A 19,114-nucleotide genomic window follows, 5' to 3' on the forward strand; every position below is an offset into this window, starting at 1 on the left:
GTGTGGAATCTATAGATCAAGTTGGAAAGAACTGACAAATTGACACTTTTGAGCCTTCCCATCCATGAATGTAGACTGTCTCTCAATTTATTTAGTTATTTGATTTCATTCATCAGGATGTTGTAGTTTTCTCATATAAATCTTTAAGTCTTTTGTTAGATTTACACCTAAGTATTTTATTAGGGAGGTTGTTAATGTAAATGGTATCCTGTTTTAATTTCAAATTCCACTTGTACATTGCCAGTATATTGGAAAGCGACTGACTTTTATTTATTAACCTTGGAGGCTGTAACTTTGCCGTAATTGCTTATTAGTGCCAGGAGGGTTTTTTTGGTCGATTCTTTGGGATATTATTAATTTTTTGCAAATGTACTTAACTTCTTAGAACAGCAAGATATTTGAATGAAAAGGATTATGAAATTTTCACCAATAGAGGTTAAATGACTGTCCCAAGCTCAAATTAATGTCATTTCGTCAGTTTTCACAGTGCTTATTTTCCTAGTTTCTTTGATGCTCTAGGACACTATCATTGAATTCTTTGTGTCACTGCCAGCAGTTCTTTATAAACAGGGTAATCGAACTTGTTCTGCATTTAGATGGTCATGCACTCAACGTGAGGGGTGTTGATGTCTTGGCTGAAGATTTCCTCCAGGGTGGAAATTAAGCCAATTGTATTGTATTGATCGTCACATTCACGTTGTGAACTGTTCTCTCAAGGTTCACTTCCCATAACTTGCACTAGAAGTAAAGAAAAAAAAAAAAAAAAAGAATTACCCCCACCAAGAAAGAACAAGAAATGTGGAGTAGAGATATCCGTAGAAAAAGTCTGAGAAAGTGTCAGAATCCCTAAGAGGGCAGAAGGTAGTTCTATTTCTCTCCCAAGCCAGTCAGCAAGGACTGAAGGAGGTGACTGCTTCTTCAAATGCAAAGATAATAATGCAAGACTTAAAGAAACATGAAAAATCAAGGAAACATGGCACTACCAAAGGAATACAGTAATTTTCCAGTAACTGACCCCAAAGAATTGGAGAACTGTGATTTGCTCAATAAAGAGTTCAAAATAGTTGTTTTAAGGAAGTTCAGTGAACTACAAGGAAACACAGAAACACAATTCAACAACATCCGGAAAACAATACTTGAACAAAGTGGGAAGTTTAAAAGAGAGATAGGAATCATAAAAAAGAACCAAGTAGAAATTCTAGAGATGAAGAATGTAATGAATGAAATGCAAAACACAATTATGAGCATCAACAGCAGATTGGATCAAGCAGAAAAAATCTGCGAAGTAGAGACAGGTCATTTAAAATTATCCAGAGGAGAACAAGGGAAAAATGAATGAAAAACAGTGAAGAAAGTTTAGGTGATCTATGGAACACCTTTAAGATAATATTCTAGGCATTATTAGAGTCACAGAAGGAGAAGAGAAGGAGAAAGGAGGGGAAAGCTTATTTAAATAAATAATGACTGAGAACTTACTAAATCTGGGGAGAGATTTAGACATCCAAGTTCATGAAAATCACAGGTCCCCAAAATAGTTCAACTCAAAAAGATCTTATCCAAGATATAATAAAACATTCTAAATTCAAAGTTAAGAAAAGAATTTTAAAAGCAGCAAGAGAAAAAAATCCTCACATACAAGGGAACTCCCATAAGACTATCAGTGGATTTCTCAGCAAAAACCTTGCAGGCAAGGAGAGAGTGAGATGATATATTCAAAGTGCTGTGAGAAAAAAACTGCCAGTCAATACTTTACCCATCAAAGTTGTCCTTTAGAAATGAAGAAGAGAAGAAGACTTTTCCAGACAAGCAAAACCTGAGAGAGTTCATCACCACTAGAACTGCCTTACAAGAAATGCTGAAAGGAATTCTTCAAGTTGAAATGAGAGGATGCTGTTAGTAACATGAAAATATACAACATGCTGGTAAAGGTAAGTATACTGTCAAATTCAGAATACTCTAATATTAGAATATGGTGCTGTGTTAATCACTTAACTCTAGTATAAAGTTAAAGGCCAAAAGTATTAAAAATAAACATATCTATAATAATTTGTTAATGGATACACAATATAAAAAGATGTTAAGTTGTGACACCAAAAACATAAAATGTGGGGGGAGAGTAAAAGGGTAGAGTTTTTATATATGATCAAAGTTAAATTGTTATCAGCATAAAACAGACTGTTATATCTATAGAACATTTTGTGTAAGCCTATGGTAACCACAAATTAAAAACCTACAGTAGATACACAAAAAATAAAGAGAAGGGAATCAAAGCACACCATTATGAAAAATCATCAATTCACAAAGGAAGACAGCAAGAGAAGGAAAAAGGAACAGGGGAACAAAACAGCCAGAAAGGAAGCAACATTTCATAAGGCTATAGCTGCCAGAGATAGTGATTCCTCTGATGGATCTGGGCAAAGTAAATTGAAAACCATCTGGAAAGGATTCTCCATTCTACGTGCCATTAAGAACATTCATGGTTCGTGGGAAGAGGTCAAAATACCAATGTTAACAGGAGTTGGGAAGAAGTTGATTCCAGCCCTCATAGATGACTTTGAGGGGTTTAAGACTTCAGTGGAGGAAATAACTGCAGTGGTGGAAATAGCAAGAGAACTAGAATTAGAATTGGAGCCTAAAGGTGTAAGTAACTGAATTGCTGCAATCTCATGATAAAACTTTTCAGTATTTTTTTCTCTCTGTGCCTCATTTTGAATTTGAATTTGAATTGCTATGGCTTCAGGTTCACTGATTTTTTTTTTCTTCTGTCGTATCTTATCTGCTGTTAATCTCATCTACTACTTTTTCATTTTACATACTGTATTCTTCATCTTTAGAAGTTCCATTTGGATCCATTTTGCATCTTCCATTTCTATCTCAGGTGTTCCTTTACCTTCTTAACCATATAGAATGTATTTATAAAAGCTGCTTTAACATTTTTGTTTTCTCATTCCATCATCTCTGTCATTTCTGGGTCTGTTACTATTGGTTGACTTTTCTCCTGCTTGTGGATCATATTTTCCCACTTCTTTGCATACCTGGTAATTTTTTTATTGGATGCCCGACACTGTGAATTTTATACTTGGGTGCTGGGTTTTGTTTAATATCCTCAATTAGTGTTGGATTTTGTTCTGGTGTACAGTTAAGTTACCTAGAATCAGTTTGTTCTTTTCAAAGCTTTCTTTGAAGCCAGAGTAGCCTTTAGTCTAGGGCGAATTTAGTCTCACTACTAAGGAAATACCCTTCTGGCATCTCTAGTTGATGCCTTAGAAATTATGAGATCTTTCTACTCTGGCTGCTGGAACACAAACTATGCCCAGCTCTGTGTGAATTCCAGGAATTGTTCAATTTACTGCTTTGTGGTGATCCTTTCCATGGCCTCAGTAGTTCCCTCTCACACATGTGCAGGTCACTCAGCCAAAGGCTTAAGGGAATCCCTCTGAAAATATCCAGAGCTCTTTCTTTGTGCATTTCCCTCCTCTCCAGTACTCTGCCGCCATGAGTTCTAGCTACATTAACCTCTCTGAACTCCAGTTTACATTTTTAGCTCAGAGAGTTCCTTCTCCCTGCACTGAGTCCATCCAGGCAGTACACTGAGTCAACTGTAAAACTCACCTCGTTTGTTCTCCTTCTCTCAGGGGCCACAGATCTGTTCTATCTGCTGACCAAATTCCAAAAACTGTTGTTATATACTTTGTCCAGTGTTCTAGCTGTTAAAGGCTAGAAGGTAAATCCAATCCCTATTATTCAATCATGTCTGGAAGCAAAGTCAGCTCACGGAAATCAGACAGGAATCACCCCTTTTATTTAAAATACCACTAATAATTATGGCAAATATTATTAGTCAGGACAAAAAAAAAAAGAAAAAAGAAAAAAAATCAAGGTAACACTACTATGTATTTAGCAAATACAAACATACTACCTATATTGTGCCAAGACTATTTCTGGTCATGCGAGTCTTAATGCAGTTCTTTGAGGGTTGTAATCAAGAAGAGTAAAATGTTCCAGTCCTCAACACACAGGAGATCTTGGGGAACCTATGTACAGAAACCAGTGAGAGGATGGTCCACACTTCTCTGCCTATTTTAATCAACACTTAATCATGAAGTTACAATCATGCTGCCCTCTTATTCTTCATTTTATTACCACTAAAGATCCTATATATCATATTTTTCTTATTTTTAAGTGTATACTGTTCCTGCATGTTCACTACAGAAAAAAATCAGAACATACAGATAAACTAAAATGGGAGGAACATTCACCCAAAGTTTAGATAGAGATTACAGGAGATAACAATTAAAATACCATAAGACATTTTAAAAAACTAAAACTCCTTGGTGAAATTTAATAAACCCAAACTACCAAAAATATGAATGACCATTTAAATAAACGTAATCATAATTATGAAATCTGTTTGATATGGAGGTAAAATTAGGAAAAAATGGCAAATGAAATTGAATCAAGAGCCAAGAACCCAGAAATAGATTCAAAACACCAGACCTGAAGCACCTACTACACAAAATAAGTAACACATATGAAACATTAAATAAATATTGGCAAATGAATTAATATTGTCTTTAACACACACTGTTCACTATTTTAAGCTGCAGGTGTATTAAAGAACTAAATATTTTAATAAAATTTTTATTTTAGTGTATCATAGATAAGTTTAAGAGTATTAAAGAAAAATAAAATGCATTTCTATTATAAGAGATATATTTTATACATAGATATATATCAAAACCTCAGTGCAATGAAATGCAATAGGACTCAACCACAAATATGCAGACTGGGGAAAAGTATACAAGGCAAATGTGCCTGAAAAAGCTCATAAAAATTCTGAGAATTTGAACCTTATATAAAAGAGCAGGTCTCAGCAGCCACCACAAATGTAAACATTTTTAAAGTATCATTATCACCCAGACCTTGGAAATAAATACACTTAGGTGTCACATTTGCATTTCAAATTGGTCCAATTTTTCTTAGCACCAATTGGCAGGCTACAAAGCTGTTTACACATTTGACCTAATTATTTCACTTCTAGGAATACAGCACCAAAGAAGTTTGCATTCTGGGCAAAAGCTTTTATGCTAGTTCTGTTTTGAATAGTTTAGACAAACAATCCTTAGAAAACTGAGAAACTTCAAAAACTACAGCTATAGTAAGTATTTAATCAAACTAAGACACTTTAGTTTGATGGAATAATATGCAAAACCATATTAACAATTTTAACCACCTATTGAGCACTTGCTATGTGTCAAGTACTGTGCTGGGTGTTTTAAATATCCTATTTTGTATTTTCATTTAATTGCTTAATAGTCTGTATCTTAGGTACATATTTACAGATGGAGAAATTAAGGCTCAGAGAGGTTATGTAATGGGCTCTGCAATTAATAATAGCAGACAGACACATCAGGTCTGTCTGACTCCAATACATTTCAAAAACTCTTTCCACTTTATCATGGAGTTGCAGGATCCAAATAGGGCAAACCCCAAAATTTGTAGAAAAAGTCAGAAGACATAAACTTTGAGACCAAAAGGATGCGGTATTCAAAATAAAATTCTCTATTACTGGCCGCCTATAGAGATCGTCTCAGGAAGATTTGTAATTTTTTTTCCTTAAATTTATCTATTTTACTTTTGGCTGTGTTGGGTCTTCTTTGCTGTGCGCGGGCTTTCTCTAGTTGAGGTGAGCGGAGGCTACTCTTCGTTGCGCTGTGTGGGCTTCATTGTGGTGGCTTCTCTTGTTGTGGAGCGCCAACTCTAGGCTCGTGGGCTTCAGTAGTTGTGGCACGTGGGCTCAGCAGTTGTGGCACACGGGCTTAGTTGCTCCGTGCTATGTGGGATCTTCCCGGACCAGGGATCGAACCCGTGTCCCCTGCATTGGCAGGCGGCTTCTTAACCACTGTGCCACCAGGGAAGCCCCAAGATTTGTGATTGTGATTGCTATACAAATTCTCAACACTGTACTCTTTTTTAATCACCCAAATACCAGTGTTTTTGTTGATGTAATACCATTTTTAATCAAAAGCTTCATGCACCCTACTTGGCCCTCTCTCCAAACCCTTTCTCTGTACGTTCTCTGCCTCTTTGACAGGCTTGTCACAAATCCTCCCTCTTATTCAATCAATTCCTGCCAGTCGCCCCCCTCCCTGCCTCTTCCTATCACATCTACCCATCCCCCATGCCTCCCCACCAAAGAAGCAGATCTCTCTGCTGCGGAAGGGACCAAGCACATCTTTCAAGAGTTGGGAAAGAGAATTCAAAACTGCTGCGACAAGTGGTCTTGAAAGCTCACTTCTGAGAGCTGAGCAGGGCAGAAAGACACTGAAGCCGGTGGATCCGGCAACTCCAGGAGACCACTATGACCACAGCTCCCTTCTCCAGACGAGGGAACTGAAGTCCAAGGGAACAGCCACACCAGGAGCGACCAGTGGAATGTTTAAAATTTTTTTCTATGTGAAATATAATAAATATATAGTTTCAATGGTTTTATTTTATTTCACAAATTCTGAGATAAATACAGAAAGACCAATATTGCTATTATGCAATCATAACCTGTACATGCATTGTTGATGAATGTAATTGCTTCATCAATTCCTGTGAAGGGACCCAGAATGCCTCTGATATGTCAAAGGCATGAATTTAAAATGTAACTGTTTGGGGAGGAACTGTAGATATTTAAATGATCTGAGAATCATCAGGAAAACCTTCAGATACAGATTGATAATGAAAGAGGAGAGAAAGAACCTACCCGCATTTACCTAGGACTGTCCACAGGAGAGAGACAGGACTCAATGAATTCTAATCCCTACAAAAGTGCACCTTATAGTGGAGGAGAAATTCTCCATGCTCTGTCATAGCCAAGCTAATGCAATGGGTGCATGTGCGTGCGGGTTCACACACACACACACACACACACACACACACACACACACACACACACTGGGCTGAACTCAAGAGGTACAAACAGGAAATGGCTTTATTTTTCTCCTAACACTGTCCTTTAACATGCCTCACCGGATCTCTTTTTTTAGCCCCTGGACAGAATCTTGGGAAGATCTTAACGTTTTTCAGGCTCTTGTGGTTATAGAAATAGCCTCTACTGGGGACCTTAAAAAAGTCCAGTCCATGGTAAGTTAAAAAACTCACATCCGATTCAATACTTCTCTCCACCTCCCACCCGAGGCTTGACCAGTGGCTTGGGAATCAACACTGGGTAAGAACGCACGTGTGGTCTGCAATGTCAACTCTTGTTTCACCTCATCCACCTCATCTTCTGGCTCTTCCAGGATCGGGTTAGGGGAAAGGGAAGGGGAGGGGAAGGGAAAGGTCTTTTAACTCAGGCTGGTGCAGTTTGTGGTCTCTCTTGACTAACTTAGTTGGCTGAGGTTCACATACTAGGTCTTTAGAGGGGAAACGTTTGTGGGTTCTTCAGAGGCCACCATGGTTATCTTTGTAGTGCATGGCTCCCTGATGTGGGTGATGTCCTGTACTCTCTGGTTAATCTGCTACAATCCACCCCTGCATCTCCTGACCTCTGGAGATAACCACCACTTCCTCATACTGCTGGAGTCCTGACAGATAGCCCTCTGAGACAGGACCCCAGCAAGGCAGCTGAAAGCCCACTGCCCACTTCAGCTTCCATTTGGCCAGGGAACTCACCATCCTTACCCCACCAAACTGTTGCCCTCTCTCTAACTACACCATCATAGTCTTCTCCAGCCTGCCTCCTACTTTCAGAATTCTTCAGGCTAGAAGAAAACACTGGTCCCTAACCTCACTCCCAGGGTCTGTATGTCAGGCTTCCCTCAAACTCTCTTAGCCCTAAGCTCTGGTTCTATGGAAGCATGGGGGCTGTAATCCCTTGTCAGTCCATCACTTAACCACATCACTCCCTCCTAGGCAGACTCTCAAATGAGCCCCCTTTGAAATCCTAGTCTCCTATGAGGCTGGAGGTGGGTGACAGAGGCTGATAGTCACAGGACCATCTCTGCCATCTTTTAGGAGGCCCTAAAGGTATGTCTAACAACATTCTTTAGAAGGGGGAGAGGTGTTTATCACTGGCTTTGAGAATTTAGCCAAAATTTTGAGACATCAGAAAAATCCCATTTCATACCCTTTTATAACAGCAATTCAGTTCTATTTCTTGACATGGTTATTGGTTACTCAAGTGTGTTTACACAGAAAAATTCATTGAACTGTGTGTTTATGCTTTGTGTATTTGTCTTTTTGTAGGTTATACTTGCGTAAAAGTTTACTTACAGGAAATGATTCTGAACCCACTGTGTGCTGGATTCTGTGTCAGGCATTTTACATATCTTATCTCATTTAATCAGGCTGACTACCATTCATTAAGCACCTACCATATGTCAATACAATGTTATATTCTTTCTTTTAATTTTTATTGTGATATATAACATATACACAGAACATGTTCAGTTTAACAATATTCAGTTTGCAATATTCTTCATATGAATAATTTGACTTAATCCTTACAACGATCCTGGGAAATTATCAGTGGTTGCAAGCTGGAAGATTCCCAGAGCTCACCTAGATCTAGGATACATTTGAGTTCTGATCAGGCAGAGTGCAGAAACCCCATTGAGCACCTGGGTCATTCAGTAAAGACCCCAGAAGGGGTTTAGATCTTTCTCTGTCTGACTTATTTCATTTAACATAATGGCCTTGAGGTTCATCCATGGATCAAGCATCTTAATCAGAAATTGAGTCTTAAGTCCCTGTTCAGTTTCTATGATAGTGAGTTCTGCCCTGCTCCCCATACCCAGAGGGTGGACCAAGCTCTTGAGGTCCAGTCTCTGGACCTATAGCTCCTGCAAAGTTCAGCTTATCTCCTTAGCACTGAATTTCTAGATGTGCCTGGACACTGGCCACTAGAACTTACTCCTTTACCTGCCCCACCCTCATGAGTCCCTAGGCTCAGGTTCCAATCACCCAGGGTCTGGCTCACTCATTCGTTCAACAAGCATTTATTGAGCACCTACTATGTACCAGGCACTAAGCAAGGTCCTGGAGACACAGCCATGGACAGGACAGACAGAGTCACTTTTCCAAATAAGTTGTAGTCTACTGGGGGATACAGACAAGTCATAAGACAATTACAGAACATTGTCATAAGTCCTATGAACAAGCAGCTCCAGGGAGCTTTGAAAATATAGAGGGTGGATGCTTAATTTGGACTTCAGGTTTAAGAAAGACTTTTTAGAGGTAATAAAATCAAAGCTGAGACTTGAAGGATGAGTCGGAGTCAGCCAGAAGGAGAGGAAGAGTAGTAAAATGTTCTAGGCCAGAGGTTCTCAAAATGTGTTTCCAGACCAGCAGCATCATCATCAACTGAGAACTTGTTAGAAATGCAAGTTCCCAGACCTTCCCCCAGACTTACAGAATCAGAAATTCTACGTTTTGGGCCCATCAATATTTGTGATTCTAACGCATAGTATAATTTAAGAATCATTGATCTAAATTGGGGAACAAAACGTACAAAAGCCTGGAGGGAATGTGGCTTCCTTCCCCTACAAATCATACCCCAGTTATGAGAACGATGATTCCAGTGCCTCATCTGAGATGGCAACTCCAGGCCATCCCTGGATAACAGAAGAACAGAATAGGAAAGGACTACCATTTGTTAAATACACCTATGCTTCACATAGTTTCTTTTTTCTACTTCTCACTACATGCCTATTATCATGCCCTTTTCACAGATTTGGAAACTGAGGTTCAGAGACAGTAAGGAACTTTGCCTAACCTCGCTCAGCCAGTAAGGCCCAGAACTGGGATTTGAACCCAAAGATTTTTCTACACCAGCCTACTGCTTCCAGGGAAAAGAGCTCAAGATTGAGAGATGAGGACAAGATCAGAACATGAGTTCAGCTCTTGGCTGAACTGTACCAGATAGGGTGGGGAAAGGAAATCCAAGTCTCTCCCTGTGTTCCCTCCTCTCAAACTCCCACTCCCCAGAGAGGACACGACCGGCAGGCAAGAGCAAGGAGGCCAAGCTCTTCCACTCAGGACTGAAATGGAAGTGAAGAAACCAAGCCCAGGTTTTCTCAGTTGAAAAATCCTTGTTAAAGCTTAATCAAAATCTATGTTTGAGACCGAAAGCTTGTTGGAAATAAATGGTATAATTATCTGGAAAGCAACTTGATAATATGTAGTAAGAGCCTTAAGCTTTCAGATGCTAACATAATTGTATCTGTAAACAAAACATAACCATGAGAAGAGTCGTGATATATTATTAAGAAAAAAGGTGGAAGAAAATTATGTATTCAGTATGATTCCAATCATGTTTAAAATGCCAAATAAAAAGACTAGAAGTGAACACACCAGAATGTTAAGATAGTTTTCCTCCCATCTAATACTCACAAAAGAGTTTAAATTTAAGAGAATGATTTATGTACCAAGATGTTCTTTATAGTATTTTAACAGCAAACTAGAAGCAACCTAAATAGTCCACATAATGAAAAGGGATAAATAAATTACATTTTGATCATGTGATAGAATATAAAGCAATTTTCAAAAGTGACAGTTGAAAAAAGTATTTTTGTCAAGTCCTTGGCTCCTGCCTGCACTCCCCTGCCCTGGAGGCAGGGTCCAGATACCCTCCAAAATGATGGTGAGAGGCAGGGCCACAGAGGGCAAGAATCAGCCACCTCTTCCGGGGCTTCCAGGAAATTTTCAGTTATGAGATAAGGTCCTCGCTTTCCTCTCTCAGAGAACTCATGCCACTGTGTTAGGTATTAAATATGGACCCAGGGAACCCCAGACTAAATGGGGCTTAAACAGATTTAAACAGAATGCAATCTGTTTAAATCTCATCTCTTGCTGGCTTAACCCCCAACACCCTACACATCTTAGATGGCGAGTTTCCTGTAAGTAGAAATGTGACCAGTTGACCTCTGAATCCCCGAGGAGGAGAGCATCATCATTTCCATTGTCAATCGTGATTTTATCAGGGGCTGCCCCTCGTTCTGCACCGGGGCAGGCCAGGCATTGGACTCTCTACACCCAGAGTCATCCAGCTGCCGCCCACGACTAAATCCGACCCATCATCTGCTCTGTAGGTAGTTTTATTGGAACATACACACACAGACACACACACAGTATATTTCTGACTATGAGAATAGCCATGATATTTATTAAGGAACAAATGTGGGGAAAAAAATTATATATACAGTGTGATTCCAATTTTAAAATGCTTAATGAAAAGAATAGGAGGAAACACACCAAAATGTTAAAGTAGCTTCTCCCTCATCTAATATGACAATCCATTATAGTAATTATGCCCACTCCACAGGTGCAGAAGCAGGGTGATTGCCTCTGAAGAGTGGAATTGTGGGTGGCTTATTCCATTTCTTTACACTGCTTTCTATATTTTCTATAATTCCACCACTTGTTCTTATCCCAAAAGGTGGGAGGCCGAGTCCTGAAGGAAAACTCCAAAGGTGATCCTTGATCTTCAAATGAATCCCCTCTGCCCAAAGGTACAGCCTGCCATCTGTCATCTGGGGAAGTGAGGATGCAGGTGGGCATTGGGCTTCCCTGAGAGGTCTGGTCCCTGCAAGCCTAGAAAGACCATCCTGTGCGTGCAGCTGTCTGTAAAATTTAATTAATTTTAAAATTAAATTTAAATTTAAAAACCTGAACCATCCCTGATTAATTAAACTTAATCCAATTTCTTTTTTTAAAAACCTGATCCAAGGAGGGCTGTGCCCTCCTCTCAGGGAAATTTGGAAATTTCCTGGTGCTGTCTCCAGCCCTCCAGCCTCCATTTCTGCCTCATCCACTCCTCTGGTTCAGAATCTTTTTGTAAACCAAAGAACCCAGCTTCCCTCTGATGGTTTACTGATCTGATACCTCTTTATGCCCACAGCTCCCCCGGATCCTGTCTGAGCCCATTGGTGACCCAGCCCCTGGCTTCTGCCAAGCCCCTGACTCCCTGCTCTGCCCCTGCTGGCTACCCACCCAGCCAGCACCCTCACACCAGCTCTTGATCTCGTCCTCAGCACACAGATAGACACAACATTTTGTTAGTGAAGGTAGAGATGCAGAGGAGTCAGATTTTATTTCTGATGGTGACATCAGCAGGAGTTTGTGTAGCTCCTGGCTATAGTTAACAGCACAGAAAGTAGCTCAGACAATTCGAGTGCTCTCCATTTTTGCTCTTTCTCTTTGTCTGCACTTTCCGCTGGCTCTCTTTTCCCACCAAGCTTTGCTGTTACCGTTAGATGTTGTCTCAAAGAGAAGTTCTCTGATTCTGAATGGAGTCAGACCCATCAGCTGGACCTTGAGTCCTCCAGCTCCCAGTGGTTCTTTAATAAAGGTTGAGAACTTGTGAAATAAACAGAGGGAAAGATCTCTAGCAGCACTGGCCAGCTCCCTGCTCTGTAGGGCTTTATACATTACCTCCCTCTAGGCTGCAAATTCACTTTACACTCTAGGGCAAATTTCATTCCTGGGAAGTTTGAGGTACCTGGACCAATAATTCAGGCCTCTGTATCCTCATCTTGTGGCCAGTTCCACTTTGAACCCACTAATGGAATGGGAATGGTTTGTAACCAAGCCCCTGTCTTGAAACCTCAGATGACCTTGATCCCCTTCTTGGGTTCCCAAGTCCAAGCCAGCTTGGCATCCCAGGGATATGAAGGCAGTTACCCTACAGAAGAGCTATGTCCTTCTTAAGTACTGTCTCAGGTGCCTTGACAGGTGCTGTTGTGAAGTGTTGTGAGCAGAGGTAAGAGGACCCAACCTGGGGTCTTGGCTTACCTCTGGCCTAAGGTAAATGGGATGGACCTTGGGTGGTAACCAAGGGGTGTCAGCCAGACCTCAATGGGACAGGAGCCTTAGAAACTGATCCCAAGACCACCAGCTGCTGGGGTTCTGCCCTGCCTCCTATTGGGCTCTGAGAGGGCTCCTAAATTAGGTTGGGTTTAGTCAGCAGAGGATGTCTATGACCACAGTTAGGAGAGATGGGGTAAGGCAAAGTCAGAGTTCTTTCCCCTCTGTAATAGTCTGGGTTCCCCAGAGAAACAGAAGCAATGGGATTTATTATAAGGAACTGGCTCACACAATTATGGAGGCTGAGAAGCCCCAAGATCTGCAGTTGGTAAGCCGGAGAGCAAGGAGCACCAATGAATGGTATAGTTCCAGCCCAAGTGACCCAACAGCAGGAGAAGACTGATGTCCCAGCTCAAAGACATCAGGCAGAAAGAGAATTCTCTCTTACTCCACCTTTTGTTCTTTTCTGGTCTTCAACCAATTGGGTGAAGCCCACGCACATTGAGAAGGGCAATCTGCTTTATTCAGTCTACAGATTCAAACGTTAATCTCATCCAGAAACACCTTAACAGACGCACCCAGAAATAATGTTTCACCAAATGTCTGGGCACCCCATGGCCCAATCAAGTCGACACTTAAAATTAACCATCACACCCTCACTGGGCCTCAGTTTCCTCAAGTACACTGAGGAGATTGGATCTGGTGTTATTCAATCTTATTTCTGGTTCTATGAATGGGCCTAGGCCATTCTGTAATCAGACAGGATAATAATGTTATCTAAAAGGTATGTGTTGTGAGAAGCAAATTAGATAATACGTAGGAAAGTGCTCTATAAAATAGTGAGATTATTATTCCTTATTGATATTATTAAAGTGCAAAGTTATGTGATTATTATTGCTATTAATTATAATTATCATGCCCTCTCCCTGGCTTTTAACCATATACCCTGTTAGTTAATGCTACTACTACTGTCAGTTACAACTTGCAGCCCTACTGTTCCCTTACATCGTCACAATGTTTCACCCACCATCATCTCAGTCATCGTTAACTTTAGTACCTGTTTTAAGATGTAGGTTTCATTATTATCCAAGTATCGTGAGGCCAGCACAGGAGGAGGTGACTGCCATTGAAAAGATAACTCGTTATTCAGAGTTCCCAAAAGGCGGGGGCACATCACGCCACACAGGGCCACAAGGGGAAGCACTAGTGTGGATCAGGGGGCAGAGGAATCAAGGGGAAAATGTGGGCAAGACCCTTTATTACGGTTTTCACAGGAAGGAATAGGTGAGGCAGGGTAAGTAGGTTTAGGATTGTCGAGTTTGAATAATTTCAGCAGACTCTGGGGCGTTGGGGCCGTCTCTAGTTGCCAGGTACCTAACCCTGGGGCGGTTAGGACAGGGGAACAGTGGCCCAAAGGTGAGAGTCCTGGGAACACCCAATAACCCAGGTGGTCGGGGTATGATCTTGAGTTGGTTGGTTTGCGTTCCCAGGGGAATTGTTTGCTTATCTGTAGGAATTTGCTAACCCTGGGAAGACAGAACCTTCCGGTGTCAGCTAAGCTCCAAAAAGTGTCAAAAATAAAAAGACTTAACCCATCCCGATTCTTAATACACACCCTGACTAGGTATTAATCCTGACTATCACAGTTAATTCAATTGAAACTGAGAGTTCACAGTTAAGAGAGGTCTTTCTTTCTCTAACCTTCATTTATTCACTCAACAAGCATATACTAAACACTTACTATGTGATGAGCACTATGTTAAGCCCTGGGATACAGAGAAGAAAAACAGACAGTCCTTTTCTTGGGGGTAACAAAATAAAATAAGTTTAAATGTCTTTAATAAACATTACAATAACAGGAAGTCCGGTGTTCCATAGTAGGGGAGGCCCCAAACACAGCCTGAAAGGGACGAGATTCCATAATGCCCCAGTATCCCTACCTCCACACCTCCTCCGACTCCACAGTGTGGGGTTCAGGAACAGAGCCTGTGGCTAAAAAACTGAATAAATTTTCCTGTCTTCTCCCAACAGCTCCTCCAATAAGATCCCTTTGAATAAAATTATTTTCCCTTTCCATTTCTGAGAACTAACCATAAGGAAATCATGCAGTAGAAGCAGAAATCTATATGCAGAAACTGATTCATTGCAGAGTTATTGAAATTGGGGGAAAATATTTGATGCAACATAAGTATCCAAAACCAATGGAGTAGTTTAACAAAGTATAGCATATCTACCAAGGCACATTATTAAGCAAAAAGAACTGTATCATGATTCAGAAGGAGCACAGACCCCAGAGTCAGATTTTCTACACTCCAGCCTTTGAGCAAACTAGTTAATGTTCCTGAATCTCAGTTTTCCTGTTTATAAGAGCGGGGGCTGGGCTTCCCTGGTGGCGCAGTGGTTGAGAATCTGCCTGCCAAGGCAGGGGACACGGGTTCGAGCCCTGGTCTGGGAAGATCCCACATGCCGCGGAGCAACTAGGCCTGTGAGCCACAATTACTGAGCCTGAGCGTCTGGAGCCTCTGCTCCGCAGCAAGAGAGGCCGCAATAGTGACAGGCCCGCGCACCGCGATGAAGAGTGGCCCCCACTTGCCGCAACTAGAGAAAGCCCTCACACAGAAACGAAGACCCAACACAGCCATAAATAAATAAGTAAATAAATAAAATTTTTAAAAAAATGAGTCAAGAAAGGGGGGGTATATGAAATTGAGAAATTCTAAAAAAAAAAAAAAAAAAAGAGCGGGGGCTAGCTAATAATAGTTGCCACCTCACAGTGTTGTTGTGGAGATTAAATAAGATAATGCAGGTAAAGCACTTAATAAACACCTAGAATAGTGCTCAATAAATGTTGGCCATTACTGTTCTCATTATTATTATTTTTTTTAATTTTTATTTATTATTTATTTATTATGTTTATTTTTGGCTGTGTTGGGTCTTCGTTTCTGTGTGAGGGCTTTCTCCAGTTGCGGCGAGTGGGGGCCACTCTTCATCGCGGTGCGCGGGCCTGTCACTATTGCAGCCTCTCTTGCTGCGGAGCAGAGGCTCCAGACGCTCAGGCTCAGTAGTTGTGGCCCACGGGCCCAGTTGCTCCGCGGCATGTGGGATCTTCCCAGACCAGGGCTCGAACCCGTGTCCCCTGCATTGGCAGGCAGATTCTCAACCACTGCGCCACCAGGGAAGCCCTGTTCTCATTATTAATATAAAGTCAATGAAAACAGTTAATTGGGTGGACTTAATACACCACAGAAGATATTCCTCATAGAGTCTAAAGTTAAAAATATATATATTTATATAATAGTATGTAATCAAATTCTGAGCCTATGTGAAATGTATATGAAATGTTTAAATAGTTGTATTGGTAGCATAATGGCATTATGTGTAATATTTTAATGAAAGATTTACTTTAATCTTATTGCAAATTTCTGTTTAATAAAAAAAGAAAAGGGGGATATAAAAATAAAATTAAAAATAAAAAGCAAGGGAACACTGAAAGAAATTGTATGCTAAGAAATTCAAAAAAGATCAATAAATTTGTCCTGGGATTCATCTCTGCAGAGTTGATGAACCTAAATCATCTTCACTCTGGGGACAGATATCTTTTTTTCAGCATATAAAACTCTAACTCTTCTAATATTTAGTAATAACATGCTGATGTAAGCTAGTTCCAAGCTGCAGGTCAGTGTCATTGGGACTGCCAAGAGGTGAAAGATCAAGACAGATCAGAGAGAAGGAAACAGAGAGCCACCTATTAAATGGTGATATATAAGAGTTTATTTTGCATGTAAGTATTAACTCAAATATGCAAAAATATGTATAAATAGCTATAGACACACTATAAATATAGATACAAAGAAATAAAAGATTGGAAATATATTGCTAACAGTAGCTCTCTTAGGGTTGGAAGATCATAGATGATATCCAATTTCTTCCTTATCCCTTCTAAAGTTTTCTACAGTTGGCATGTAATACTTTTAAATTTGGAGGAAGGGAACTTTAAAAACTATTAATTTCTTCTTTTTAAAGCAAGGGATTATTAGTGAGGAGGTAAGAGGGAGAGTGTGAGCCAGTAATGTCATAAATTCCCTAGCGCATGTGACTGTTTACTCCCAAAAGTCCCTGAGTTGGAAGTTAAAAATAGAAAGAGCTGAGGGCTGAATTTGGGGGGGTAATGAGTCCCACAAGAAGGGCTGTGAGCAGGGCAAACTGAGGTGAAGTAAAGGAGTGGGGTGACTTGGAGGGAAAGGTGGTTGACTGGGGTCCTCCCCATAGGCAGGGGGTGCTGGTCCAGGGATCCAGTTTGGAAAGGCTTTGTGGAGGGTATTGCTTCAGGAGTGGGAGAGTTGTTTTAAAGGTTCAGTAGGGAAACCGAGTTCAGTCTGATCCCAAAGGAAGCAGCCGTGTCCTCCCCAAATCCCATTAGCCTATCAAGCAGCCTTTTCACTCCCAGAGCTGGAACCTGATTTCTGGTCATTCGTAGCCTCTTACAGCCACCCAACTCCTTCCCAAAGAATTCTATGTGCTCCCAGGAATGTCTTGATTTGGGTGCTTGCTGAACCAAAAGAACTTTTCCACTGAAGTCCTTTCAATCAAAAAAATACACAAACTTCCTGTACCTCTAAAACTAGACAGGCCTTTAGAAATAGTTTACCCAAACACCTTCATGGTGGAAGGCACAGTGCTCCTTTTAGAGATGAGGAAACTGGGACTCAAGGAGATTAGGTGATTGGTCCAGGGTGATTGAGTAAGTTATGGCAGGGCTCCCCAAGATCCCTCTCTTTTCTACGTATTTTTTCCATTACCCCATGTTGTTCTTTGTTAAACAGGAAGAATCTTCCTTTGCTAGGATCTGTCAATGCACCATTATGTCCTGTCATAATAGTAATTATCATTATATTTTGACAAAATAATACTTAACCATTATGTCCTGGCTGAATAATACTTAACCATTAATTGAGGTTTATGTGCTCTTTTCATAAGCAGTCATTTAATTCTCATAATAAGAAGGTATTATTAGGTTTCACACAAAGAAGCTGAGCTTCAGAGCAATTAAATAAACCATCCACTGTCACCCTGACAGTGGTAGCAGAGTCAGGATCTGAGCCCAATCCATCTGAATCCAAAGCTACCTTCCTGATTCTCCATAAAGAAACACTGTTGGCTATATATACACAATGGAATATTATTCAGCCTTAAAAAAGAAGGACATCTTGCTATTTGCAACAACATGTATGAATGTGAAGGACATTATGCTAAGTGAAATAAGCCAAACGCAGAATGACAAATACTGCATGATATCACTTGTGTGTGGAATCTAAAAAATGTTGACGCTGTAGAAGCAGAGAACAGAATGGTGCTAATAGGGGCTGGGGGCAGCGGGACGGAAGGATGTGGGTCAAAGGATGTAAAGTTCCAGTTATGCACGATGAATAAGTTCTAGAGATCTAATGTAGAACAACATGATTACAGTTGACAATATTCTGTTGTATACTTGAAATTTGCTAACAGGGTAGATGTTAAGTGTTCTCACTGCATAAGAAAGGAAAAGAAGCTGGGGAAGGAGTGGCAGGCACCATGTCCAGCTGCAAAGGGGGTAAGAAGAAGCCCAAGAAGCAGGCCAAGGAGACGGATGAGGAAGATAAGGCATTCAAGCAGAAACAGAAAGAGGAGCAGAAGAAACTCGGGGAGTTAAAAGCGAAGGCCTCAGGGAAGGGCCCCCAGGTCACAGGTGGAATTAAGAAATCTGGCAAAAAGTAAGCTGTTCCTTGTGCTTGAGGCAACGATGGTCCTTAATTCCATTCCTGTTTAAACATTTGGATCCCCTGCCATAACATCTGTTGCCACCTATAGCTAGAATGAAGTGTAGTCTTATTCTTTTTTTAAAAAATTAATTAATTTATTTATTTCTGGCTGCGCTGGGTCTTCATTGCTGTGTGCGTGCTTCTCGTTGCGGTGGCTTCTCTTGTTGCAGAGCACGGGCTCCAGGCGCACGGGATTCAGTAGTTGCGGCACGCAGGCTCAGTACTTGTGGTTCGCGCAGCCTCAGTAGTTGTGGCGCACGGGCTTAGTTGCTCTGGCATGTGGGATCTTCCCAGACCAGGGCTCGAACCCGTGTCCCCTGCATCAGCAGGCGGATTCTTAACCACTGCGCGACCAAGGAAGTCCCTGAAGTGTAGTCTTAGAACCTATTCTACATTTAAGAATAAACTTATGTTAAAAAAAAAAAAGGAAAAAAGAAATCGGTAACTATCTGAGGTGATAGGTATGTTAATTAGCTTGATTGTGGTAACCATTTCACAATGTATACGTATATCAAACCATCAAA

The 19,114-nt window shown here is 40.8% G+C and overlaps 1 protein-coding gene and 1 pseudogene across 2 annotated transcripts in view; one reads left to right on the top strand and one right to left on the bottom strand.

Annotated features, from left to right (window-relative positions):
- Nucleotides 1-19,114, bottom strand: part of KLHL6 (kelch like family member 6) — a 124,468-nt gene that overhangs the window by 100,932 nt on the left and 4,422 nt on the right. The window lies entirely within an intron of this gene.
- Nucleotides 17,387-18,996, top strand: LOC309659834 (translation machinery-associated protein 7 pseudogene; annotated as a pseudogene). The gene has a single exon. The product of its transcript is annotated as a translation machinery-associated protein 7 pseudogene (transcript).

Source organism: Balaenoptera physalus, assembly GCF_965194825.1.
Source record: "Balaenoptera physalus genome assembly, chromosome: 4".
In the NCBI taxonomy this organism is placed as follows: domain Eukaryota; kingdom Metazoa; phylum Chordata; class Mammalia; order Artiodactyla; family Balaenopteridae; genus Balaenoptera; species Balaenoptera physalus.